The sequence below is a fragment of the Salvelinus sp. IW2-2015 genome, linkage group LG34 (assembly GCF_002910315.2).
Source record: "Salvelinus sp. IW2-2015 linkage group LG34, ASM291031v2, whole genome shotgun sequence".
Lineage (NCBI taxonomy): Eukaryota > Metazoa > Chordata > Actinopteri > Salmoniformes > Salmonidae > Salvelinus > Salvelinus sp. IW2-2015.
This window is the reverse complement of record NC_036873.1, coordinates 1-7,104: the sequence shown is the minus strand read 5'-3', so window position 1 is coordinate 7,104 and position 7,104 is coordinate 1. Positions and strand designations below refer to the sequence as shown.

General features: G+C 40.0%; 1 protein-coding gene across 1 annotated transcript in view; it reads right to left on the bottom strand.

Annotated features, from left to right (window-relative positions):
• The window catches only part of LOC111958495 (interferon-induced very large GTPase 1-like), a 149,903-nt gene extending 148,366 nt beyond the window's left edge, over window positions 1-1,537 (bottom strand). Inside the window, exon 1 of the mRNA XM_024134812.2 lies at window positions 1,304-1,537. The gene's annotated coding sequence lies outside the window, so the exon portion shown is untranslated. The remainder of the gene's footprint in view (window positions 1-1,303) is intronic.
• Between the last annotated feature and the right edge of the window lie 5,567 nt (window positions 1,538-7,104).

The following is a 7,104-nucleotide window of genomic DNA, read 5'->3' as shown; positions in this document are numbered from 1 at the left end:
GACGAGTGGACCGAGTAAAAAAGAGTGAGTTCCTGCAGACAAAATGTCTAATGGACGGGAGAGCACATTGTCAGATGTACTCACCCTGCGACAATGTTCGTTTTCTCCAGATTTCAGTAAAGTCAGTGCACAAAGTAATACCACGTAAATTGTCAAAAAAATAAGAGGCCAACAAAGGTAAGGGGAGAGAGGGACAGCGTGTATGTGAGTCAATGTGAGTGTTTGCGCGTGTGAATAGATTGGGTGTTGAGGGSGATAGAGAGAACGGGTTGAGCTGCCACTGACAGCCAGGCGAAGAGCAAAAAGGAGCAGCTTGGACAAGACACTCCGCSGACGAAGGAGGAACTCAGGCCAGCCAGAGATAGGGTTACTTTGGTAAACTTCAAGTAATGAAGTGCCGAGTTGAGGAGGACACGTGATCTTWACACCAGCAAAAATAAAATAGTTTGCACTACACAACAACGAAGTTACGCAACCATAAATAAATAGGTTATTAGTAGGTTAAAATGTACTATTCACAGTCAAACGACTTGACATGCTGTCATCTTGGAACAGATGCTAACCTGTTGTGTAATTTCTCCTAACCTTCTACAAAGAGTCACTCCTGGTCAATTCTGACATAAACTGTATCCCTTCTAGACAACACGCCCTAACCATTGAAAATGATCGAGGCCTCTAGTGGCCAAAAGGCTGCGTTAGCATGGGCAGCGACATTGAAGATTCCCCACCTTCCTACACAGCTACCAGACGCTGATATTTAAGCTTTTTAGCAGATATATTCATATATTTATCCTAAAATAAGAGTTGATTGTGAGGAAAGTAAGAAACAATAGACAATCGTGTGTATTGTATACATGTATTTCTTCCAAACTTTGATAGGCGGTCATATGCCTAATTGAGTCCCATTAAATGTGTACAGTTGTGTCCGAATATTTAGGCATTTTAGGTATGCGCAAATATAACGTTTTATATGTGAAATTTGGGAAATAAAGTATGCTTTAAATGCCAGGATGTTTCATTTCGGCTATAATTCGCTGCACACTTGAGGAAGGACGCACTGTACTGCTAAAAAGCTTAAATATCAGCGTCTGGTAGCTGTGTAAAAGAGAACACTTTTCGTGGTCTTCCTTGTGCGCACTCCGCCATTATGCTATTGGGCCTAGTGGGGTGCTACATTTTTTTTACTTGCCGTTTATTAGAAAGAAGTTGAAAAATCGGGCCTGTATTATATATGTTTCGTTGAATAAGAATCGACTCCCAAATAATCTTACACCTGACTTTAATAATAAAAACATGAACCTACCATTTCTCCTGCTGTCTTGCAAGTCGAAAACCCTGGGCTGAAGCCACAGAAAGAGAGAAAAGCTGTCGAATTTACTTTCAGTTTCTGACAGGAAAGAACTTAGACAAACAACAAACAACTTAGACAACGTTTTCTAAGACGCAGAATATGTAATTCTAATACTGAAATATTTGTGATGTCAAATATTGATAGGGTCAAATTAATTCAAAACATATGGAAATAACACGACACATCTGATACATGTTTGTATTGGCATACGCCGCAAACTCTATAAAGAAAATTGTCCACTAAAATGATTTGATCATGTGTGAATATGTCTTCAGCTCGTGGTTATTAAATGCAGTGAAGATACAAACAAGCATAGATCAGAAAACATTATACAGTAATTAATTTGTATCATATTTTTGTAATTCCTGTGATAGTTGTAATCACTCTTTTGTTCCTCTAGGTGGAGACAGAGGACTTGTTAGTGCTGATGGGTCCCGAGACCTGCAAATGAAGGAGTGAAGGGACGCTTTCAGAGTACATAGGCCACGGGAAGTAGTTTGGGGGTGTGGAGTGCTGCGATGGGGCATAAACTGAACACATTAGGGCATTTAGTTATTTAAGAACAGTAATTTGTCATAAATTAATATTCATTTGTTGAGGTTGGTTGATACTTCATCTAATGTGTGTAAATCTTAGAATGTGTCCAAGATAGTCCTTAGACGAACTGTAAATCAACCAACCAACCAGCAACCCAGCAACCACCAACCAGTCAAAACAATGACAGATGGTAATGTTACAGACTCTCATTGTACACAGCATTGACCTTGTTTACTACTTCCCTCTCTCAGCCTCTTGAAACATCTTATTGGTGTAATGGCTTGTTTTACTGCACTGTAACAGGAACAAGGCAATGCAGAGACACAAGTCAAAGTCAGAACATTGACTGATATACACAGTGTACAAAACCTTAGGAATACCTTCCTAATATTGATTTGCAGCCCCCTTTTGCCCTCAGAAAAGCATCAATTTGTCGGGGCATGGACTCTACAAGGTGTTAAAAGTGTTCAACAGGGAAGCTGGCCCATGTTGACACAAACCGGTGCGCCTGGCACTTACTACCATACCCTGTTCAAAGGCACTTAAATATTTTGTCTTGCCCATTCATCTCTGACTGAAACACATACACAATCCATAGTCTCAATTGTCTCAAGGCTTAAAAATCCTTCTTTATTAACCTGTCTCCTCCCCTTCATCTACACTAATTGAAGTGGGTTTAACAAGTGACATCAATAAGGGATCATAGCTTTCACCTGGATTTACTGGTCAGTCTATGGAAGAGCAGGTAATTGTTAATGTTTTGTACTCAGTGATATAGTCTATAGATATCAAATAATGAAGTCAAACAACTTGTAGAATGTACAGCACCTCTTAAGGATCGACCCTTCATATTTTCACCTAAAATGACATTCCAAATCTAACTGCCTGAAGCTCAGGACCTGAAGCAAGAATATGCATATTCTTGATACCATTTGAAAGGAAACACTTTGAAGTTGTGGAAATGTGAAATTCATGTAGGAGAATAACACATTAGATCTGGTAAAAGATAATACAAAGAAAAAACATGCATTTTTTTTGTCACATCTTTTAAATGCAAGAAAAGGGACATAATATTCATTAGAACAGACGCAATTTAGATGTTGGCCACTAGATGGAAGCAGTGTATGTGAAAAGTTTTAGAGATATCCAATGAACCATTGCATTGAAATAAAATATCCCAGAAATGTACCAAACGCACAAAAAGCGTATTTCTCTTAAATGTTTCATCCCTGTTAGTGAACATTTCTCCGTGGCCAAGAGAATCCATCCACCTGACAGGTGTGGCATATCAAGAAGCTGATTAAACAGCATGATCATTACACAGGTGCACCTTGCGCTGTGGACAATAAAGAGCCACTCTAAAATGTGCAGTTTTGTCACACAACACAATGCCATCTGATGTCTCAAGTTGAGGGAGTGTGCAATTGGCATGCTGACTGCAATAATGTCCACCAGAGCTGTTGCCACAGAATTGAATGTTAATTTCTCTAACATAACCCTTCTCTAACGTTTGTTTTAGAGAATTTGGCAGTACGTCCAACCGGCATCACAACCGCAGACCATGTGTAACCACGCCAGCCCAGGAACTCCAAATCCGGCTCCTTCACCTACAGRGATCGTCAGAGACCAGCCACCCGGGCAGCTGATGAAACTGGGGAGTATTTCTGTTTGTAATAAAGCCCTTTTGTGGGGAAAAACTCATTCTGATTGGCTGGGCCTTGCTCTCCAGTGGGTGGGCCTGAATCCCAAGTGGGTGGTGCTATGCCCTCCCAGGCCCACCCATGGCTGTGCCCCTGCCCATTCATGTGAAATCCATAGATTAGGGCCTAGTTTATTTAATTCAATTGACTGATTTCCTTATATGAACTGTAACTCAGGAAATTCGTTGAAATTGTTGCATGTTGAATTTATATTTTTGTTCAGTATATAGCATCTAAACTTTTCCCATCCACCTGTCACGTCTGCTCCCGCTCTTCCCTTCCCCTGGCGCTTGAGGGTGCCAGTTTACCCTRCATCACACGCTCCTGCCATTAGTCATGCACACCTTCCTTCCCTCATCACTCGCATCCGCGTTATTGGACTCACCTGGACTCACTTATCTCCTGTTTATTACCTCCCCTATATTTGTCAGTTCCCCAGCTCTGTTCCCTGCTGATTCATTGATTGTTTTCTGTTTGCTGGTCCTGGCTCGTTATATGTCCGTTATTTATTAAATGTTACTCCCCGTACCTGTTTCGTCTCTCCAGCGTCATCTCATGTGACACCACCTCTCCTTCTGTCTTTCTGATGTAAGTCACGAGATGCATTTGTTTCAAAATCTTTCCTTCCCAGGATGGTGGTTCCTGCTGCAATCTTTCCAACTCCAGTCTTCCCCACCAGAACAATCTGGACCTCAATGAGTTCTGTTGGATTACAAGGACAATGTTGTTGCCTTTAACAAGAGTAAAACCTTGATGTTCTTCCTGTTAGCACATTTACAAACASAATTTTTCTGTTAAATAGTTTTCCCTCCAAAAAGTGAGTGGAACAAGGGATGGGATAAGTTCCTGGTGTGACCAGACAAGATAATGTGTTTCTGTTAAATAGCTTCAGTAAAACATTTTGAAGTGAAACAGTTTTCCCTCCAGAAAATAAAATAAATAAAGGGAYATCACMACATGAGAACTGTGAGGACTCAAGGTCTGCTACTGAACTGACGAAGATGATGCAGATCTCTTACTACTGCAGATAGTTGAATGAGGGCCATGCTTTAACGCTGGTAGAAAAACAGAACCACCATTGATGGTGAGAAGTTGCCAACCACAGATCTAGGATCAGATTTCACCACCATCAGWACAAACCTTTACAATAGGAAGTGTATATTCAGTTGGCAGATCCAAAGGTTAGGGTTATTTGGGATGCAGTTGGTTAAGATTAGGTTTAAGCTTAGAGTTAGTGTTACACAGTGTTTTAGGGTTACATAGTGTTATAGGTTTAGGATTACACAGTGTTATAGACTTAGGGTTACACAGTATTATAGACTTAGGGTTACACAGTGTTATAGGATTAGGGTTACACAGTGTTGTAGGTTTAGGATTACACAGTGTTATAGACTTAGTCTTGTTGAGCACATTATCTGATGTCACAACACCTGGAGAAGAGTTTTCAGCAACCCCATTCATGTGATATATACGTGGCTAAATAACAGTTGGCAAGTTACATTTCAAGCCCATGATCTCAAAATAGACTTGTTTAAAGCCCTCTGCTTTACACCTCTGAAGCCCTCCCATGTCATGGTATATTTTCATAGAACTGTACAGTGCAGAGGAGGCTGGTGGGAGGAGCTATAGGAGGATGGGCTCATTGTAATGGCTGGAATAGAATAAATGGAATGGAGTCAAACATGTGGTTTCCATACGTTTGATGTGTTTTATACCGTTCCATTTAAACCATTCCAGCCATTACAATGAGTCCATCCTCCTATAGCTCCTACCACCAGCCTCCTCTGGTACGGTGTCATTGAATATCCTTTACTGAATCAATGTGTATCGATGTGAACAATCCCTCTGTAAATATTGATGTACATGTTTACTTTCTGCATTTTTTTGACAGTTTATGTTGATATTTTTACTGGGAAAAAGGTAGATATTCACAACTACATAGCCTCTATAGCTCATGAAGCATTGTGGGGATACATAGATACATTGTTGTTCACTCGTCCTGTACCTAWCTAGTGCATAAATAAAACATGGAATGGAATCCTGAGTGTGTCAGTTATCAGTATAATGAAACCACGGACTGGACTTCTGTAATGATCACTGTAGACTACAGTAGACACATAAGTAAGAGTGTTTTAACAAATCAAGGTATCTGTCCAGYACTGCCTCAATACTCTCATAATATAATGCTGGTGGCTGCTGTATCATGCTAGCATGCGGACTGGGATATGTTCCAGGTAGCTTCCGAGAATAATATTGATGAATATACTGAGACGGTGACTGCGTTTATAAGGAAGTGTATAGGAGATGTTATACCCTCTGTGACTATTAAAACCTACCCCAACCAGAAACTGTGGATAGATGGCAGCATTCGAGGAAAACTGAAAACGCGAACCACTGCATTTAACCATGGCAARGTGACTGGGAATATGGCAGAATAGAATGATAAATCAGTTGATTTAGGATAGACTACTTACAAAGGTACACCATCAGCATGTGATTTAGTTGATCATTTTCTTGTCAATCATTTTTAATGAAATTATAGTAAACAATTGTAGAGTTGAGTTTGTTTCAGACAGTCTATAGACTGTAGTATACACCRCTCCACCACTTTAGGCCATATTTATCTGACGGAGACAGTGATTCATCAACCTCACAAGTACCCTAGTAATTCATTAACACAATGACCCATTTAATCAAGAACAAGTGGTGTTTCAGATCCTCTTTATTTTGCAGTTATGCTACGAACTTATCAGATCTCACAACGCCTGGAGAAGTATTTATCACGTCAGGAAACCAATTCATGTAAATAGCAATCTTGGTAACGCTATATTTTAAAGGGTTCCATATCATAGTATAAATATATATGTAAAATTATTGTAATTAATTGTAATAATTCATAGTTACACTGTAATAACAACATGCAACTGGTTATAATTGCATCTGTAAGTACAGGGATGTAACAATGAATGCTTCTTACAAGGGTTGTTATGGTGACCATATTACAGCCACACTGGAGGTCACGAGTCATGATGCCAGTCAGAGTCCACGTGATCGTTTAGTCACGGTAATTAGGCTTCTCTAAGCTCTGATGTTGCTAATGGTCATTAGTGGCCTACCAAACTTACTAACTGCCTGGTACTCAGCACTCTATTGTCCCTCTAATCACTCTGACATCAATGCAAATTTAATCGAAAATCTAAGAAAAAAGCACTTGATGAGCCCATGAGCTCACGTTGCTCAACATTTCTACAGGCTATGAAATTGCGTGAGAAAACAGTGATGTTAAAAAGAGGAGGATCCATCATTTTCTATAGGCTAGGCATACTATATTTATTCTCAACTTGCCTAATATTAAGCGCATTGCTTCTCTTTTACAACAGGAGTATAGTCTACCTGGCTGGCAAGAAAATGAACCGCGTCCTCCATTCGCTATTTCAGTGCATAGATGACATGTATTGTTTTTTCCCCGCCCCTGTTTGAGACAGGTGCATGATAATGGTCCATTCTAATTCAAAA